We start from the raw sequence: 20,096 nt of genomic DNA, 5'->3' as shown, positions 1-20,096 counted from the left end.
CTCACTCATGACCTTTCTCAGGAATTAGTGCTGCCATATGTTGGAGATTTACCTGTATTAGATTTTCACACGCATGAGACTCGATCCTTGGCTTCAACTCAGCAAATGTCTATCTCTCTAGGGCTTCCTATCCAAATCTTTCCAGTCCTTTCAAATGCCTGTCTGGATGAGAACAATTTTGAACTTTCAAAACAGAAGCTAAGAAAGGCCTAGTGAGCCCCAGTAGTCTGATTGCATCCTGTGCTCATTTGCATTCTACTCGGACTTTCTGCCATAGCAATCTGTTTGTTGTAACCCAACCATACTTCTAGCAAAAGGTAACATTTGGGGACCCTGCTCTAACAAATTTAGAGTAACCCAATTCCATGTTTTCTGCATCGAGCAACATGTACAACTCTCACCTTGAAAATTATGCTGAATGTCAGTTACTGAGTCACATCTGTCCGAGATTAGCAGCCCCGAGGGCTGAGATGCTTAGTGCTAGTTGCGTATTAGAATCACCTGAGAAGCTTGAAAAAGTGCTGGTACCTGGCACCTCACCACCAAAGATTCTAATTTAATTATTCTTGGTTGGGACAATGTTTTCTTTTAATCTTTGCTAGGCTTCATAATATTACTGCTAATCGCTTTTAGAGAGTGAGTGCTTATAACCAAACTCCCAGCCTGGCTTACTACAGCCCCTGCGTTTCCTCCTTGACGCCATTTAGCAATGACCCATAGACTTTTGATGACTGGACATCTTTAGTTCTCTAGATGGAAATCTGAAGATGAAGGAGACCTTCTGTGCCAAATAGAAGCCTGCTACTTTTAGTGAAACTAATATATGCCATCTGGTCTTCATGAAATAATTCTGAGGTTTCTAAGAATTTCCCACAACACTGAAGATCGGTGGCTTAGAGTTTATTGACCCCCAAAGAGAAGGGTATGTTTTACTGTGAGATACAGTTGTCCTTGCCATTTTCCAGATATTACCCACTGTCTTTGCATTGAATTACCTTAAGAGTATTGACTCATAGAAGCAACCCACATGGTTAAATCCAACTGTAATCCAAAGGCCTTGGTCATCAACAAGGTTTTCTCCAACTATAGAAAAATCTGCTCCCCAAATTTGCCACATTCTCATTCTCTCCATCTAACAAAAAAGAAACAAACTCTCCATTGTCTGGCCTACTTGGATCTTTTTATCTCAAAGAACTAAAAAAAAAATGCTTATGTTGGCTTGGCATGGTGACTCATGCCTGTAATCCCAGCACTTTGGGAGGCCAAGGCAGGAGGATCACTTGAGTCCAGGATTTCGAGACCAGTCTGGGGAACATGGCAAAACATCATCTCTACAAAAAAAAAAAAAAAAAAGCCAGGAATGGTGGTGCACACCTACAGTATCACCTGAGTCTGGGAGGTTGAGGCTGCAGTGAGCCGAGATCGCACCATTGTACTCTAGCCTGGGTGATAGAGTGAGACCATGTCTCAAACAAACAAACAAACAACAACAACAAAAACCAAAAAACCAAAACCAGCTTATTTTGAGAATTGGGGGAAATAAATGACGAAGGCTGGATTCATTTTAGACTCACTTCTGGTTCCTCAGTGAACTTGGAATGTACGCCATTCTTGATATTTATAATTAATCCTAAGAAAGAGGGAAGTCAAAGATTGCTGGATTTTTCTCTCTCCATGCCATTTAGGAATATCTCAAGACTCTTTCCACTGGAGTTAAAAAACATCAGGTCCTAGTTCTGAGTTACTTCTGATACTGAGGTGTTCCTCCTAGGTTTTCAATACATTTTGTTTACATCTCTACATGTTTCATTATCTTATTTTTGTTAGCTGGGTTTGTTTCCTGTCTGCCTCCCATGAGGTCCTTCAGGGCTGAGGCTGAATCTTTTCTCCTAAATGCATCCAGTCTGACCCAGAGTTGGTACTCAAATGTGTGACTATAAATGAACGCACAAGTGAATGATGTATCAGCTCCCCCCAAAGCTAGCTGCAAGGAGCCTAGCTGGAGGACAAGAGGGAAAGGCCATGGCCACAAGGGAGTACCATGCGCGGAGCCTGGACTACAGAGATTTATTGCTAAGGCTTATGCTTTTGCCTCCATTTGCCCACTGTTGTTTTGTCAGTCAATATCTGTAGTTGTTGAATAACATTCATTTATACATTATTTAGTAGGTGTAATCAGTCAAAGTCCCCATGATCATGGCCCTGCTTTTAAAACTTGCCTCTTATCTGTAAACACATTTCCTGAGCTGCTTTATCTTTTCATCTTGTCTAGGTGATCTATAGCAATATCCCAGAACCTGCCTATTTTTTTAAATCCCCTGATGGATTATAAATAGCCTCTTCTAAACCTCCCCAAAGCTTTGATGGCAAATTCCTGCTTTCTAAATTACTATCCACCTCTTGCTCTGCACTCAGACCCCTTCAGGAGGCTGTCCTCCTTCCCCAGGGCAGACACAAAAGCCTTCTACACTTCCCTGGCTTCATGCTAAAGGAACACTATGGCAACGACCAATGTTTGGAACGATTGCAGCCGAACACACACATCACTCACTGCTTCAAATGCCTAATAGCGGTGATTAAAGAAGAGAAATCTGGCATAAAAGAATGGCGGGAAAAGAAAGCAAATGAGAGAGAACAATGAGTGACAGGAGAAAAGGAAGGAGAGGAGAGACCTGAGGGAAACCTGGGAGAACAGAAATGAAGACAAGAAGGGAAAAGGGAACAATGGGGAACACGGTGCACCCTGGCCTGCTTTCTTTGACCTTAGGCCCTGCACATTTGCTAAAACACCCAAGTCTGTCAAACCACCACTGAAGCAAATGCTGTTAAAAGAGACAACGTGGCTGGAAAGAACTCGGCGCTCTGTGATGCCCCATGGATCCTTTCTATTCCACAGATAAGAGAGAGAAAAAGCCCCATTGCCTAGCTTCCTAGATTGCGGAGAAACTGCTGGGCACATGGTGGATCCTGGGACCTACTGTTCTCAAGAACTTGCTGTAACGGGTACCTTGGATGTATACTTATGAAGGATTGTGTTTCCAAGACACTTCCTCCTCCACTCAAAATTTATTCACACTTGCAAACAGGAATCATCTTCTACCCAAACCCCCATGACCATCTCTCAGGCCAGAGTTGAGCAGCCAGGTGGCCCTTCTCTGAGCTTGACTCTTTCTGTGTATTAATTTTCAATTTCAAGTCACAACCTAATCCATTAAGAAGCACTTATTCTCAGCAAACCTCTTGAGCAAGCTCTCATGTGCTATTTCTCAGTATAAACTCATTCCTACCTTCCGGTTCAGTGTTGACACTAAATTTGGCACAGTGGCTCAGCACCCACCTTCATCCGTGCATCAATCTCCAATTTGTTTTCTCACGCCTCCACACCATCAAAATCAGCCTTGGCTTTTCTGAATCCCCATGGGGCTTAGCAGATGGGGTGGCACTTCATAAACCCAGTCTATGCAAAGCTGTTAGCAAAAATGCACAGAGGGCAGCCCCTTGGCCTTCTGTGGGTATGCTCTGAGCTGCTCCAAAGGTATCCTTAAACATGGTATCGTTTTGAGTCTCTAAATAGCTAAGCCTTCTCTAAAATTTATGCCCCTTGCCATCCCTGAAAGTGGGTAAACCCTGCTGGTTTTGAGTGAACATCCTTTAAAAAAAAACTCCATTTCTTGAGATTCAAATCTATATGATTGAAGGACACAGAAATGTGCAAACATGTTCCCAAAGGCTTGATGCTGTGTAATCGTAGGCCCCTCTTCCCTGGAGCTAATCTTTATTGTGAGTTTACCGTGTTCCAGGCATTTTCCTGATTTTCAGGCATTATCTCATTTGATCCACCCCCAAACTCCAGAATGATCTTTAAAACAGAAGTCAGATGATGACGCTTCTCAGCACAGAACTCTCCAGTGGCTGTCTCACTCGGAGGAAAAGTAAAATCCCTACTGCGGGCTGTCATGAGGCCCCTGTGAGCTCTCCAGTTGTGTTTTCTAGAGAATCACCTTTCAGTTCTGCGCTCTAGCTTGTCTTGCTGTTCCTCTCACTTGTCAACTAACTCCTCTCTCTCCCCTAATGCTTGTCTTTTTTACTCTCAAATGTCGTCTTCCCAGGGAGAAGATGGCTGCCCAATGTACATTGTACCCCATCTCCACCCTACATCCCATTCGCTGCTCACATTCTCTTCATTGCACCCCCACTGTCAACCTGCTACATATTTGTTTACCATCTCCGCCAACTAGAAAGTAGCTGGAGAAGGACAGGACTTTTATTCACTTTAAATCCCCAGGACCTACAAGAATGGTGTTTTCAATAAAACATTTTTTAGTAAATAAATGCATTAAAGTATTCTTCTTATCTCCATTTTACAGTTGAGAAACAGGTTTAGGGAGGTTAACTAAGGTCTTAGAGCCAGTAAGTACAAATAGTACTATGGGTTCACCAACCGCTATTCCCAACTTCAAAATGCCTTTTTGGGAAATGTTTTTGCCACGATCATTCAGTTGGGGGTGATTTGACCAAAATGGGAAGCTGAGATGGAACAAGATGAACAAGAAATCACCAGGAAGCTGGGTCTGGAGTCTGCTATGCACACTCACACTCCTCCAAACTTACTCCAAACTCACTCATGTAGGTTCTCCTCACCTCACTCTTGACATTGACCAAATTCAATCCTTTATTAAATATACACCATAGCATTAAAGTGCAAGACAGATAAGATCACATAAATTTGTCAACATTTTGGGGAACAATGTGACACTGCTATTAATATTTGTTAAGTATCTTGGAACCATTTACTAGATGAAATGTTTGTGTAAGGGAAAAGATTATATAAAATGACACAAATCAACTTCAAATACACTAGTCTGTAAACTCCTAGAGGGTAGATACTGTGCTATATTCTCCCTGATTAGCACCACAAATGACCTATAGTCGGAATTTGATAAATGTTATTGAATTGATAAATATCTTTGGAAATGAAATTTTAGTCTGTAAGAGCAGATTTGGATAGTGGCATCTTTTCTGAGCCAGGCAATGACACACAGTTGTATGAAAACAGTGCCAGGGGAGGGTCAGCTACATCTGAAAGAAAGTCATAATCCCAATGGAAAGTTTTACAAATGAAGTATATAGTTGCATGGAATATCCTGTTATAAGAGCAGAATCTGCCACCTCAGTGCTGGGAGGGAATATGTGTTGTTGGAATGTATCCTCCAAACAGCCAGTCAGGAGGTGGGTTGCTCTCCAGCCATTAAAAACATCCCAGAGGCCAGGCACGGTGGCTCCCACCCATAATCCTAACACTTTGCGGGGCTGAGGTGGGCAGGTCACTTGAGGTCAGGAGTTTGAGACCAAGCCTGGCCAGTATGGTGAAACCCTGTATCTACAACCCCATCTGTACTAAAAATACAAAACTTATCCAGGTGTGGTGGTGGGTGCCTATAGTCTCAGCTACTCAAGAGACTGAGGCAGGAGAATTGGTTGAACCAGGGAGGCAGAGGTTGTAATGAATTGAGATCATGCCATTGCACTCCAGCCTGGGCAAAAGAATGTGACCCTGTCTCAAAACAAAACAAAACAAAACAAAACAATAACAACAACAAAACCATCCCCAAGGGAAAGACAAATGGCTATGATTTACAAACCAGAAAGTTGAATTGGTGAAGCCATAAACAGGCAGTCTAAAAAAATTCCAGCTGAGACGTTTCCTCTATATAATCTCTTCTTTTTGCCTCATGCAGGCCTCAAAGCTCTGCCGTATTTCGCTTCAGCGGGGAAAGTGAAGCCCCACTGAGGAACAAAATTTCCACAAGTGCCCCTGCTTCCTTGGGTTTGTTCAGCTGTCTGGGATATCAGGAAGTGTCTTCAGGTATCCAAAAACTTTTGGTTCAAGAAACAATATAATTCCTTATCCAACCACCAAACTCCTAATGGGAGGAAGGCCAGTCTTCAAAGTGGACAGCCATCCAGATGACATTCTAGATTCCTCCTACTGACATGGCAACACAGGGAACCTCTACTTGAGTGAGTGTAGGACATCGTGACTAGCTTCCAATGAACACAATATGGCAAAAGTGATGGGATGTTATTTCCATGATTAGGTTATAAAAGACTATGACTTCCACCTTGCTAGCAGACTTTTTTTTTTTTTTTTGAGATGGAGTCTTGCTCTGTCACCAGGCTGGAATGCAGTGGCATGATCTCGGCTCACTGCAACCTCTATCTCCTAGGTTCAAGTGATTCTCCTGCCTCAGCCTCCCAAGAAGCTGGGACTACAGGCGGGTACCACCACACCCACCCAATTTTTGTATTTTTAGCAGAAACGGGGTTTCACCATGTTGGCTAGGATGGTCTCCATCTCTTGACCTCGTTATCTGCCTGCCTCAGCCTCCCAAAGTACTGAGATTACAGGTGTGAGCCACCACGCCCGGCCAGCAGACTCTCTTTCTTACTGGTTTTAATAAAGCAATCTGGCAGTTTGGGAAGCCCAGGTGGCAAGAAACTGAGGGTGTCCTTCAGCCAACTACCAGCAAGGAACTGGGGCCCTCAATCCAGCAGCCCATAAAAAAACTGAATCCTGCCAACAATCACTAAGTGAACTTGGAAACACCATGCCCCAGTTAAACCTTGAGATTAGCTGGCCAGTATCTTGGTTGCATCCGTGGGAGAGGCCCTGAGCTGCAAGATGTAGCCAAGCCATATCTAGATTACACAGAAACTGTGACATAATAAATATGTATTGTTTTAAGCTGCTAGCTTTTGAGGGCAATTTGTTACACAGCAATAGATAACACAATATATTAAAAATGTAATGAAAACTTAGTGAGATACACATGCAAAGATTCATGTTAAATGTGTCCAAAGCTTGGGGTCATAGGATACTTACAGTAGATACTCTCTGGAGGAGAAGTATGGGATCCTACTTCACAATGCAAAGCTGTTCATGCTATTCCAACCTCCACCCCCACTATAGCTGCCCATTTATCCACTAAATCAAGCACAAGTTCCTTACCCTAGCAACAAGGTCTGACATCATGTGGCCTCTGCCTATTTCCTCAATTTTATCTCCTGCTTTCCTACCACTTGCACTCCATCTTTAAGTCATACCAAACTACATGTAGTTGCCCCAAATGCTGTATGCTTTTCCCTTTGTCCATACTGTTCCCTCTGCCTAGAATGCCTTCCTGTACGGGTTCGGTTACAAGCATCTTTGGTGCTCTGTAGAACTCCATTCAAATCCTTACACTGTCCTCTCAACTCTCTTATACCACATGTCCACCTGTCTCATAACCTTTGGTTTCTTTGTCTAATACCTCTCTAGCTGTAAGCTCTGTATTGAGCCTCTTCTTCAACTTGGGATCCTCAGAGCTAGTTCGCAGTCTGGCAAATCACTTCGGTCAACAACTAACGAAAGAATAACTGTGGGATGGACCTGCCAGAAGGAGAAACAATTATTTATTGTCTTAACTGTAATTTATATCACACTATTGAAATAATAGGTAGTATACAACAAAAGGACCTACATTCAGGACGCACACAAAAGTAAAACCCACATGGAAGAATGAAAAAGCACATCTGCCAAACAGCAAGCATATTTGTCACAATGGAGGATTACATTTCATCCTAAGTTTGCCATCAGACAAGCAAGAAAATTCCAAGGAATTATGAATTTGCCTACACCTCCCAATTGGGTTCATCCTCAAAATTCCTCCATTAAAACAAAAGAAACGCTTCCACATGGTTTGTCAAAATTATTCAGGTTTCCATCCTATATATCAGTTCTCCTCACCTTCCTGGTGTATCAAATCAGTTCAAAGAGAAAGAGGAGGGGATTTTAAAATGAATATCTTATTTTTATGCCCTTCAGGAAATCTGCCTCCCTCCCCATTTGTTATCAACTAAAATTGACAAACTGACCCAGAGTTAAATCAACTTAGGGATCACTCAAGGAGTGAAACCAATCACATTTTACATAAAGAAATGCTCAGAGAAGGCAGCAATTATACTTTATCAGAGAAAATGTCTTTCTTACAAAGTATAGACATCAAGTGGAGATGTTTGGTGATCCTTTTAAAACACCTTTAAATCAGAAGTAACTTAACATGGATGCCCTTCATTTTGAAGAAAGAGAAAATATTTGATGATTTGATGATTCATCAAAAGTTTGTTTCTATGCAACAGGCTTATTGTTGTGAGGGATTTCAATGCAAAATTAGTAATCAGCCTTGGAAAAGAAATGCCTTGAATCCTATAAAACTAGGATGACTTAAAAAGTTCTATTCCTGCTCAATCAACTTACTGAAAATCACCAGCATCTTTGATCTACAGAAGGGAATATTTCCAAAAGCTAAGCGAAAATCTCTCTTTCTTTAGGTCATAAATCAACTCTGTAATCAAGACTATGGAGTATCCTTACAGGGCAGATGGCTTTGAATTTTATAAATCGGTTAGGTGTGGGGACATGATCAATAGTTTGATGATTTGACTAAGTAAAATGTGCTGAAAAAAATCACCTGTAGGGAGGTCTTGGATGAATCTGCACAAACATTCTTGAACCTGAAAATCCAAACTGTGAGTCATATTGAGACTAACAAAGTTAATATATGCCACCAAAGGAGAAGGCTATATCATCTCAGGGAAACAATTTTTGACTGTGGTTAGTAAGTATTTAGGAAATAATGCATTCGTTGAAAGGTAAAACTGGCAGTAGGCTTATGATGGCAATGGGCAGTGCCAGCAGTGGCTGTGGCATCCTGGAGCAGGAAGATTTGGTGTAGTTCTAGTGCAGCACAGGCCAGAGTGATGATTCTGACATTTGGGATGCTACAGCACTGATAAAAGTGGATAATAAAGCTGTAGCTTCATTTAAACAGGCTCTAAAGATTGATGACATTTGCGAAATTTCAGATAAACCAAAAAGCATGCCTAGTAGAAAACCTACTAAGAAGAATAAAAGCCAAGAAAAGAACACTGCAACTTTCTTGAAGTAGTAGAAAGTTCGGGACAAATGTTCTGCCATTTGGTCAGAAGACAGCTGCATTTACCCAGCTACCATTGCTTCAATTGATATGAAGAGAGAAAGCTGTGTTGTGGTTTACACTGGATATGGAAATAGAGAGGAGCAGATCTGTCTGATCTACTTTCTTCAACCTCTGTAGCTAATAATATAGGACAGAATGCTCAAGAGAATGAAAACAAAAGTCAAGATTGAGTGCTACTCCGTGGAATCCTGGGACCAGGAAAGCCAAGTCAGGTCTAAAATTCAATAGCCCACCACCCACACCACCCCACTTCCTATCATGCTTGCTGCCTCCATTTCCTTCTGGGCCACCAAAACTTCCCCTACCACCTCCCACATGTCTAGATTTTCTTTATGATATTAATGCTTTAGGAAGTATGCTAATCTCTTGGTCCATGAGTGGCTAGCATACTGGCTATTATACAGGGTTGAGGCAAAATTAAAAAGAGAGAGGGTGCTCACATTCCAATTAATAAGTAAATATGCCATTATTATAAAAGTGAATCTTACTTTTGTAAAACTTTATGGTTTGTGGCAAACAAATGTTTTTGAATATTTTAAATTTAAAATGTTAAAAGTTGAAAAGGGTTAATATAAAACAGTATTAAAGACATTTTGATACTAAAACTATTAGATAAAAGGTTGAGCTACATCCCTACTAGAATTCTCATGGTATCAAAGTATTACCTCACCAAAAACTTACTGGTTGGTTGTGTGGAAAAAATATACTTTTACAAGAAAGAGTTCCTTAGGCTCTGATGACATTTTACATCACTAGTAGTCAGAAAAAAACAGACACATTTTCTGATCTGTGATGCAGTATGACCTATGCATACTGCACTGTACACTCTATGACCTATGAAGTGCTCTGGCAAAAACTTTAACTGAAATTTAGTCAAGCCTTTAGATCTAATTTCCTGTTTGCAGGAAATGCTGGGGATAGAGCAACAAGTTAAATGACACCACTAAAGAAATGATCAGACAGATCCAGAATATAGAATGTTGTAGAAGATAACTGGCCTCATTGCTTCAAAGTATCAGTGTTGCAAAAAAAAAAAAAAAAAAAAAAAAAAAGTGGAAAGGGTAACTCTTCTAAAGTTACTTAAGAGACATCATAACCTAATGCAATGTGGAATCTTTGATTAAACCTAAGGGGCTGAGAAAATTTGAATATGGACTAGATTTTGAATATTAGACCATTATTGCTAATTTTATGAGCTGTGAGAAGGATGTTGTAGTTTATAAAAGAATGCCTTCATTTGCATACTCATTTAGGAATGAGGTGTTATAGTGTCCCTTAAAATGTTTTCAAATGGTTTTGCAAAATGCGCATGAAGCCTATATGGCAAAATGTTAATGAATCTAACTGGTGTGTATATGGGTGTTCAATGTGCTATTTTTTTCTATTTTCTGTATGTTTAAAAGTATATATAAATATTTTTAAATTAAAAGGCAACACTGAAACAAGAACAAAAGTTTTCTTATACTAGAATTGCTACAAATTTGATTATGTAAAAGAAACTTGAAAAATTTATACTTGGTGTGGGTTTGCTGAATCAGGACAGACTAAAGCTTTCAGTGCCAATAGTTGTCTTCCTCAGATAAAATTTGACTGGTACATTCTTCTGGTTTACTTTTATCCAGATTGAGTTGCATTTGATTTGACTCTTTCCTATATACAGTGCTTTAGAGAACTTCTTCATCTTTTTTTATTGATAACTTACCAGACAACCTAACAGGGAACTCCATCTGCTTTCCAGGCAGCCATCAACACACAGAAAGCCTGACGAGAATCACTCAGGGACCAAAACATTCCATGCCACCAGTATATAACCTTGTCCTTCATACACTCCCAACCCAGCCTCAGGAATACTGGCCATAAGGGAAAATCAGCCGAATGCTGGAACTGAGAATGCGGGTTTGCTCTAAGTAAGTAAAGGCACAGCTCTAAGTTCTTTGTAGTGCTCCACTACACAGTGTTTCCTACAACTCCCTGATAAGAATTACCTGAAGCATGTGTGTTAAGCTTGCAGTTTTCTAGGCACAGCCCCCAGAGTCTGGGTCAGAAAGCCTGGAATGGAGAGAGCCCTCAGGAATCTACATTTGCGACAAGGAAAACAGAATCCTGATAGCTAAAAATGCCAAAAGATTGTTGCTAGGATGGTAACCCCTAAACATAGCTGCACACTAGAATCACCAGAGGAATGTTCACAATTCAGTAGGACTTACTGAATAAGGATCCCTGGCAGTGGGAACCAGGACTTTGTTTTTTACACTCCCACCTTGACTGCATATTAGAATAATCTGGGGAGCATTTGAAAATACCAGTATTCAAGGCCTCATGCAAAACAACTGACTCAGAACCTCTCACAGAGGAGTAGTTTGTAAAAGCTCCTTAGGTGATGAAAACAGACCACAGTTCAGCATATGGAAAACACTGAATTAAGTGTTTTAAGATGAAGCTGGGGTCATCAGCTTTTAATCTTTATTCTCCAAACCAGAGCAGCAAAAAGCAACTATACATCGACTTTGGGGCACACATGGCTGGGCTGGTGCTCCAGGCTGCTCCCTGTGCATAACTTTAAATTGAACCATTGATTCAGGTCTCTCTAAAAAGCCTGTGAAATTCAGATCAAATTAGAAAGTGTCCCTTCTGTAATGGGAATAAGGAGGCTGGGAGCCCAGCAACGGTGTTCAGTCTGTGTCCCAGTTAAGGATTTCCATATAGTTTCAAAGAAGTTCTAACTACATGATGACATTGTTGCTCAGGAGTGAAGAGATTCTACTACCAGCAAAATGGAAAGGAAATACTCCACACACAGCAGCTACATTTTCACAGGGTCCTCAGGATAATGGTCGGCACATGGTAGGCACTCAGTAAATATCTCATGAATGACTCCCATTACCATGGATAAAGCATGAGTCTTTTAAGATGTCTCACTGTGGATTTGTCTCCAACTTCTGAAGAAATCGCCACCATAGTCATCATCATAAATTATGATACTATGAATAACTGTACTATGAATAACTGGAACTAGTAGCAAATTGGTTTAATGTGGGCCAAATAAGTTCTGCTTAGATATTTAAATAGACTTTAAACATTCTGAAGGATGGAGATTTCAAAGCTGGCACCTTCCTATCTGTGGGGCATAAAAATGGTTCCCCAAAGATGACTACTTTTTAGTCCCTAGAACCTGTGAATATGTTACAGTACCTGGCAAATGAGCAAAGTTAAGGATTTTGAGCTAGGGAAATGTTCCTAGATTATCTGGGTGTCCCAAGGTAATTCAAGTTTCAGTCAAAGACGAAAGAAAGACTGGACGTGGTGGCTCAAGCCTGCAATCCCAGCACTTTGGAAGGCCAAGGCAGGAGAATGGCTTGAGGCCAGAAGTTCAAGACCAGCTTGGGTAACATGGCAAGACCCTGTATCTACAAAAAATAAATTAGCAGGGAATGGTGGTGCATGCTTATAGTCCCAGCTACTAGGAAGGCTGAGGTGGGAGGATTGCTTGAGTCCAGGGATTCAAGACTATAGTGAGCTATGATCATGCCACTGCATTCTAACCTGGGTAACAGAGCGAGACCCTGCCTCAGGAGAAAAAAAAAAATGACAGAAGACAGACACAGTTCAGAGTCAGAGAGAGTGGAAGAAGCTATGTTTCTAGCTTTGAAGATAGAGGAAGGGGCCATGAACCAAGGAATGCAGGTGGCCTCTAGAAGATGAAAAAGGTAGAGAAATGGATTCTCCCCCCGGAAAAGACACTGGAAGAAATGCAGCCTTGTTGACAGTTTGATTTTAACCCAGTGAAACTCACTTTACACTTCTGACCCCTGAAGTTGTAAGATAATAAATTTGTGTTAAGCCACAAAGTTTATGGCAATTTGTTACATGAATAGGAAACTAACATATCATACAATATTTAAGAGAAAAAAATAATTTGGAGAGTAATAGTGACTAAATTAGTTTTTCTTTGCATTTCAACATAGCAAAGGGCTACATTTGTATCCTCTATAAGATGATGTGGCCAGCCATATCCCTTTCAAAACTGTGGTGTGGCTTTTAAGAGTATAATGGTGAAACAAAGGTTACTGAGATGCTTGCTATAAATCAAATCACAGACTATACAATAACAATGGCCGTTTCTATGTGGCATATGTTCCTTAAGAAAAAGTGACATCATTCTAAGGTCTTGTACATGGTAAATAAATCAGTAGAACGTCTGGCTAACCAAGATCACAACTTGGGCTTACTCCAGGTGAATGCCCAACCCTCTCTAGAGAATGGCTTCCCACACAAATACCACTCGCCAAAGTGATAAGCCACTGCTGCGTAAAGATGACAGTGATGCTCATACTATATATCCACACTTCTCCAGAAGGCACTACGCAACCATGTGTGAAAGGGCATGCTCTCACACTGTCCTTCCTGTGATCCAGGACACCATTCATGACATGTTTGTATAAGCTCAGGAAGTGTGTAGTCGTGCCAGGGGGCAAACCAGTGGGTTCACAAGGGGCTTGAACCTATGACCTCAGTTTCACCAGTGTTACCTCTAGCAATTGAGCTCATCAGGTGGAAATGTGTTCAACTCTTATCTGTTCTATGTGGCCCAGCTCTGAGTCAAGAGACTTGGCTCCCTTTCATTCTAACGGGCTGAAAACAGCTTTGAAAGAGCAGCAGTCAGTTACACAGCTGATGACTGCCCTGCAAGAATGTGCACCTGAGGAAGGGCAATGATTACAACGGGCTGAAGACACTTGGGGCTGAATGGCAAACAGCACGAGTGTAATACTACATATTGGCAAAATTATCCACCAACAAGAGAATAGAGAATTCACTGAGAGAATTGTCTCATGAGACTCCAACAGCATCATAACTACCATTTATTAAGCACTTTACTGTGGACCAGGTACAGTGTGCTAAGTGTGCTACAAACTTCTAATTTTAACAATTGCCTTAAAACAGAGGTCCACTGTTCATCTCATCTCACAAATGAGAAAACCAAAGTCTGGGAAAGTGCTGTTTTAAGGTTATATGGCTAGGAGAGACAGACCTGGCATTCAAAACCAAACCTTTCTGCCTCTAATGTTATACTACCTTTAATATAGTAGCAGAATAAGACATACTTTTAAGGAAAGAGGCAGCAGAGAATTGCCATCAAGGTAGCAACCTACTTGCAAGCCAAGGAAGATATTTATTTATAGCCATTTATTTTATTGGTTCATCATTTTTTGAGCATTTGGTCTATGCTAGGAATTGTGCCCATACAACTTGGAATCACCAAAATATCAAAGGGTATCAGGTAGTAGGACTTGGAGACAGAGTGAGAACCTACAAAATTCCAGAACATATTCTAACAGGAAGAGGACCTGCCAGCTGAGCAATTCCACCAGGACGTGGCAGCGGCAGCCAGAGTGACTTGGCAGGTGACAATGAAGAGGTAGCATATCAAACAAAGGTGTCAGGTGTGAGGAAAACAAACACAACCTCAACGTGCAACAGGCTCAGGAAATGGGGCCAGAGACCCCAAATATGGAATGCGCCCTTGCATGCAGGACTTATGTTCAATACGAGCCTATTCACCTATTCAACTGATAGGCTAACACAGGGGCGGGGGTGAGGAAGGAAGGGCTGGCTTGGAGACCACATCAACCGCAAAGCCTCTTCAGCAACACTGATAACGCCCTTTAACCCTGGATCCTGTGGGCCTACCCTTACTATGAGGGAGATTCTCAATTGTTACCACAAAACAGCAGCTGTCAAGGTTCAGAACACAATATCCCAAAATATGGCATCTTGGCACACTGAGTATTTTAAACTGAAGAAAACTGACAAAACTCAGAAGCAGAAAGATCACTCTTTTCCCCACATTTCTCCCATGAAGACTGGTCATTTAAAAAATTTTCCGGGCTGGGCGTGGTGGCTCACGCTTGTAATCCCAGCACTTTGGGAGGCTGAGGCAGGCAGATCACCTGAGGTCAGCAGTTCAAGACCAGCCTGGTCAACATGATGAAACCCCATCTCTACCAAAGATACAAAAAATTAGCTGGGCATGGTGGCAGATGCCTGTAATCCCAGCTACTCAGAAGGCTGAGGCAGGAGAATCACTTGAATCCAGGAGGCGGAGGTTGCAGTGAGCAAAGATCAGGCCATTGGCACTCCAGCCTGGTCAACAACGCGAGACTCCTCAAAAAAAAAAAAAAAAAAAAAAAAATTCTGACTTACCTCACCTGAAAGGAGGTCAAAAAGATCTTCATTCCAAAGGAGTCCTGCCCTATACCCTGAAGCCAGAAGAATCTGAACAATCAGGCCTTGCTAAGTGCCCCCAGTTTATTACCATTATGTCATACCTCCTTTATGGATACTTTCGCATGACTGTCCATTCATCAAAGTTAAGCATAAAAATGGAGCTTCCTCTAGGTCTCTTGGACTTTCATTTCTGATGGCTCTCATGTCACATAAAACTTTGGTTCAATGAATCTGCTCTGCTTCTCTCTTGTTAATCTATTTTTAATATAGGGGTGTCAGCCATGAACCTTGCAATGGGTGAGGAAATATTTTTTTCTACCCTACACAGCCCAACCAAACACCTTTTATCATATGCATGGTAAGTGCATATGATAAAAGTGATGGAAAGAGAAATCTGAAGGTATACTTTCAGTTCCACATGTCCCAAAGTGTTTTCCTCGAAGCTACAGTGACCACATGCCCTGATTTGCCAAAGACAGCTTTGATTTATTCATGTTGTCCTGGGATGATTATTAATAGTGTCCCATTTCCTTCTCAAAAGTATTCCAGTTTGCTAGATCTGATGGTATGGACCTGTAGTCCCAACTACTTCTGAGACTAAGGTGGAAGGTTCACTTAAGCCTAGGAGTTCAAGGCCATAGCATGTTATGACGTGCCTGTGAATAGCAACTGAACTACAGCCCTGGCAACATAGAGAAATCCTGTATCAAAAAAAAAAAAAAAAAAAAAAAAAAATCCAATTTGGTCAAAAAGTTACATGATTAGCTAATCCAGAAACCCACTTCTAGAGATAGTAATAGCTGTGCTGTCCTTCTCTGAAACTGTGCTACCCAAACTATGTTATAAACCTTGAAGAATGAAATATAGTTTAAAAACTATTTTGATAAAGAAACATTATTTTAAATGCCAAACCGCTATTACTATCTTGCATAACTACTATTGTGTTACATACAGTTTAGGAAATATTGCATTAAATAAAGTTAAACAAGTTTGACTATTGGTAGAACATGTGGCTTTCCAAAGATTTAATATTTTAGCATGTCATGAATTGCCAAGAGGGTCATATACTGGGCAATGTTTCCACACTTAAATGCAAAACCATTTCTCATGAAATGTCAAAAGAGGTTCATGTTCCACAAAATGCTCCCACATTTTCATTTGATAAATACAGGTGTCTCGTATGTCTTAGACTTGTTCTAGGTCCTGGGATCAGCAGTGAACAAAACAAAGTTCTTAGCCTCAGGCACTTCTGTTCTAGTGGCGGAGACAGATAATAAACATAGAAACAAGTAAATATTGTAATTTGGAAAACAATGATTTATCCTCCAATTGATTTAAAGTCAAAACTCCCGACATCTAACAATTCTGAAGGATATTCATGAAGCAGCCTGTCTTCAGATGTGAGTTGGCAATGATTTGTGTCTCTCAAAAGCTATCGCTGGGCATCGTGTTTCCTGAATGAAAGAAGCTTCCCTTAACAAGTTTCCCCCTTTGAACTGAGTGTGCTTCATTTGGCATTCTCATGAGTATAAATGTGCTTTTGGGGGGGGGTCTACCTTTATTTGGATTGTTTGTGGACCATATTCATATGTACCTTTAATTTAATGCTATTTCCTGTCCTAGCTAAACTGAGGTGTTACTTAAAACAGCGTCCCTTTCAAAAGAGATGTTAATAGGTGCTTAGCACCCAGGGAATACATTCCAACAAATAAAGGGTTATACATTCTATGCCACACATCCCATCCCGTAGGGCTGGGGCGGTGAGAGACAAGAAGGTTCTTAAACACACACACACACACTCACACATACACACTCCTACCCTCTGATTGGTTCTGTGCAGAATAGAGACTCACATTTAAATGAATAAGCCAAGTTAAAACTTTCTATCCTGGAACAAAGCAAAAGGAAAGCCTCTTTATGTTGCAGGGACTATAGATGCCACGGGCTGAGCCTGTCCCAGTTTCCCTCCACTGCTCAAAAACTAAGCCATCTTGCTGCGTTTAGCACTTCTCACCAGACCACCCACCCAGACACGGATACACAAACCACATGTGCGAGGAATGCTGTTCGGCTAGGAAATCAGTATCAGTATTTCAACCTTATTACTTGCACAGACGGCCCTTTTAGTGCGACTCATTTGTTTTATCTTTTCAATAGCTTTGATTATTTTCTTTTAATGGCCTGGATTTATCCTTTTCTACCCTTTTGAAGCTTCAGAACTCTGTGGTGGGGACTGCATGGGGTGGGAGACATGATTAAAAGGGGAAAATGAGCAAATAACTTTGTCTTTACTCGCCACCTATCTCCCACTCCCTGTGGGCACCTCCTGTTCCGTGCGGATTACCCAGTACCCCAGTAGTCACCCTGAATTGTTATAAAAGTGGACTCAAGGAGCCTTCTCATTCAGGTGGTAGACTATTTGTGCTGTTATTTAAGAGCCATAGGGCCCAGTTATCATTATCAGAGTGTTTTTTGGTTTGTGCCGTATATTACTCTCACTAGCTCCTAGGGACCACATTGGTTACCCTTCTTTAATTAAGGGGAAATTAAGACCAAGAGGCTAAGCTGAGAGCCAAAGGCAATTTAACAACCTCTGGAAAAAATTGGAAGCACCTCTACAGAAGGGGACTGCATAAACAGGAAGGTATGGATACTATTACCTGGCAGAGAAAGCAGAAGCTTTGAAATGTGCTCTGTGTTTTCTATTTGGGTGGTATCCCTGGCAAGGAAACCAATAAAATACCCTTAGTTGCTCCACTAATCAGAATAAAACAAGACCACTAGTTTTGGAGACTTATTTCCCTGAGTTACCAACCAGAGAGGTCTGGGGGTCAGGCTTGGTTATCTGTCATCTCTCTCCAGGTTTCCTTGCATATCAAAATGGGGCCATAAATTGGAGACAGGGAACAAATTATTGGGGAAAACCATGTGGTGCAGTGCACCCCTGGGTGAGTGTGCTTCAGCAGGGCCTGGTGCTGCTCTTGACCCTTTCTATACACTGGAGAAGGTAGAAGGCCATTATTTTAAATAAAAATGAGTATCTATGCCGCAACAAGGGAACAGATTAGTCCAATCCAAGTATGGCCATTAGAAAGTTCTACTGCCATCCCAGCCCATCTGGGACTGAGGCTTCCACACCTAAAATCAGTCTCGGGCTGACAAGAGACAAAGCAGTCCCCTCTAATCCCCTAAATGGCTTGTCAGCCTGAATGAAGATAAAGTCAGTTTCTCAAATTTGATGTAAATCTCTTTACTATTAAGTAAGAGCATCACACCCAATTCCTTGGTTATTTACCAAACTGAATGTATTTTATTCTCTTTGTTGTAGTTGCTCTTCTTCCTGTCTAATCAAGGTAGCAGTTCCTGCTGTGAAAGTAAATGCAGGGACTTTGTAAGATGGACTGTCTCTGGCTATAGCACATTTTTCCTGAACAAAACCCTCCAAAGAAATGGGGAAGAAAGAAAAAACATCATGCATACATAGCCCAGTTTATGCCAAGAATGCATCCCACCACTTCTTGTTCCAATCTTTGCAGAGCTTTAAAAAATTAATATATATACTGGCTTTAGGACACAGAAGATGGTGCTAGACATGAGGGACTCCTAAAATGAATGAGGCGTGGACTCTCTGCCTTCAGCTGGTTTTGGACACATTGCCCTTTCTCTGGATGCCTCAGATCTCCCCATCTATTCTTCTTTAGAAACAGCATCACTTTTTGAGAAAAGGCTAAGGGCTAATTTTTCCTCTATGCAAAATAAAGCCAAATTTTGGTCAAATGACTCTTAGCAAATCAGTACAATTACACATTTTAAAAACGGTGCTGCAACAAGATTATATGAGTTTAAGTAAAACACCTATTTCTATCAATCTGTACTTACATTTCAACATGGATTTTAGAGAAGGGAAATACATCTTACAGTGTGCCTTGAATTCACACAAAAGCATGTACACATACACAGTGTGTCTTTCAACATAACTACACATACACAGTCCATTAAAAAGATACTGACAGATTTATAAAAGGTATTGGCCTTGCACTGTTAATCTCAATAATACATTTTCACTTAATTTATTTTTGCACTGCATGGTAGCTCTGGCCACCATTAAGGATCTGTCAGCATTTCCATCATAACTCTATTTTCAGAATACTGGAGTACAAGTGCCAAAATACATATTTACAGTTTACAGACAGCGGTGGCTTTGTCTTCCTTTTAAATTGACTTCTTCAATGCATCTTTACAAGGAATATTCAGGGATGGCAGTGCCTACATAATAAAAAGCATCATATAAAACAAAAGAGGTTAAAAGATGTAGACTTCCAGCCCAAGACTAGACTAAACCATGGGAACAGACTCCTTAACATTCACTGCAGCTGTAGTAGTCTCTACATCATAGCTTAGAGCAACAGTCCAAAGCAAGATTACTCTGATAATATATATGTGTGTGTATATATATATATATATATATATATATATGTATATATAAATATAGGAGCAGTACATAGCATTAGTACACAAAAAGCTAAAGGTGGAAAGTAATAAGCATACAGCAAATTACTCCAGAGCGGATCACTTCTACAGTGACAAAAATAAACACAAGCCACCAAATAGACACTGACTGTTTCCAACACTGGACATCCAACTCCATTAAGTAGGCAGAGTTAAAACATTTAAGAGTAAAGTCTCTCTTAACAAGTATATTAACTACATTTGTGGAGCTTGAAGTGGTAAATGGGATGTTATACAGGCCTAAAATTGTTTCTTCTCTTTTTTTTTTAAAGATTAGGTGGGTCTGTAAAGGACATGGGCAAAAAACACTTTTTTTTTTTT

General features: G+C 40.8%; 1 pseudogene; it reads left to right on the top strand.

Moving 5' to 3' along the window:
- Window positions 1-8,714: 8,714 nt before the first annotated feature.
- LOC108538559 (survival motor neuron protein-like) lies at window positions 8,715-9,459 on the top strand (annotated as a pseudogene).
- The last annotated feature ends 10,637 nt before the right edge of the window (window positions 9,460-20,096 follow it).

This window comes from Rhinopithecus bieti, unplaced genomic scaffold (genome assembly GCF_001698545.2).
Source record: "Rhinopithecus bieti isolate Rb0 unplaced genomic scaffold, ASM169854v2 scaffold_15368, whole genome shotgun sequence".
Classification (NCBI taxonomy): Eukaryota; Metazoa; Chordata; class Mammalia; order Primates; family Cercopithecidae; genus Rhinopithecus; species Rhinopithecus bieti.
This window is presented reverse-complemented; position numbering and strand designations above follow the sequence as displayed.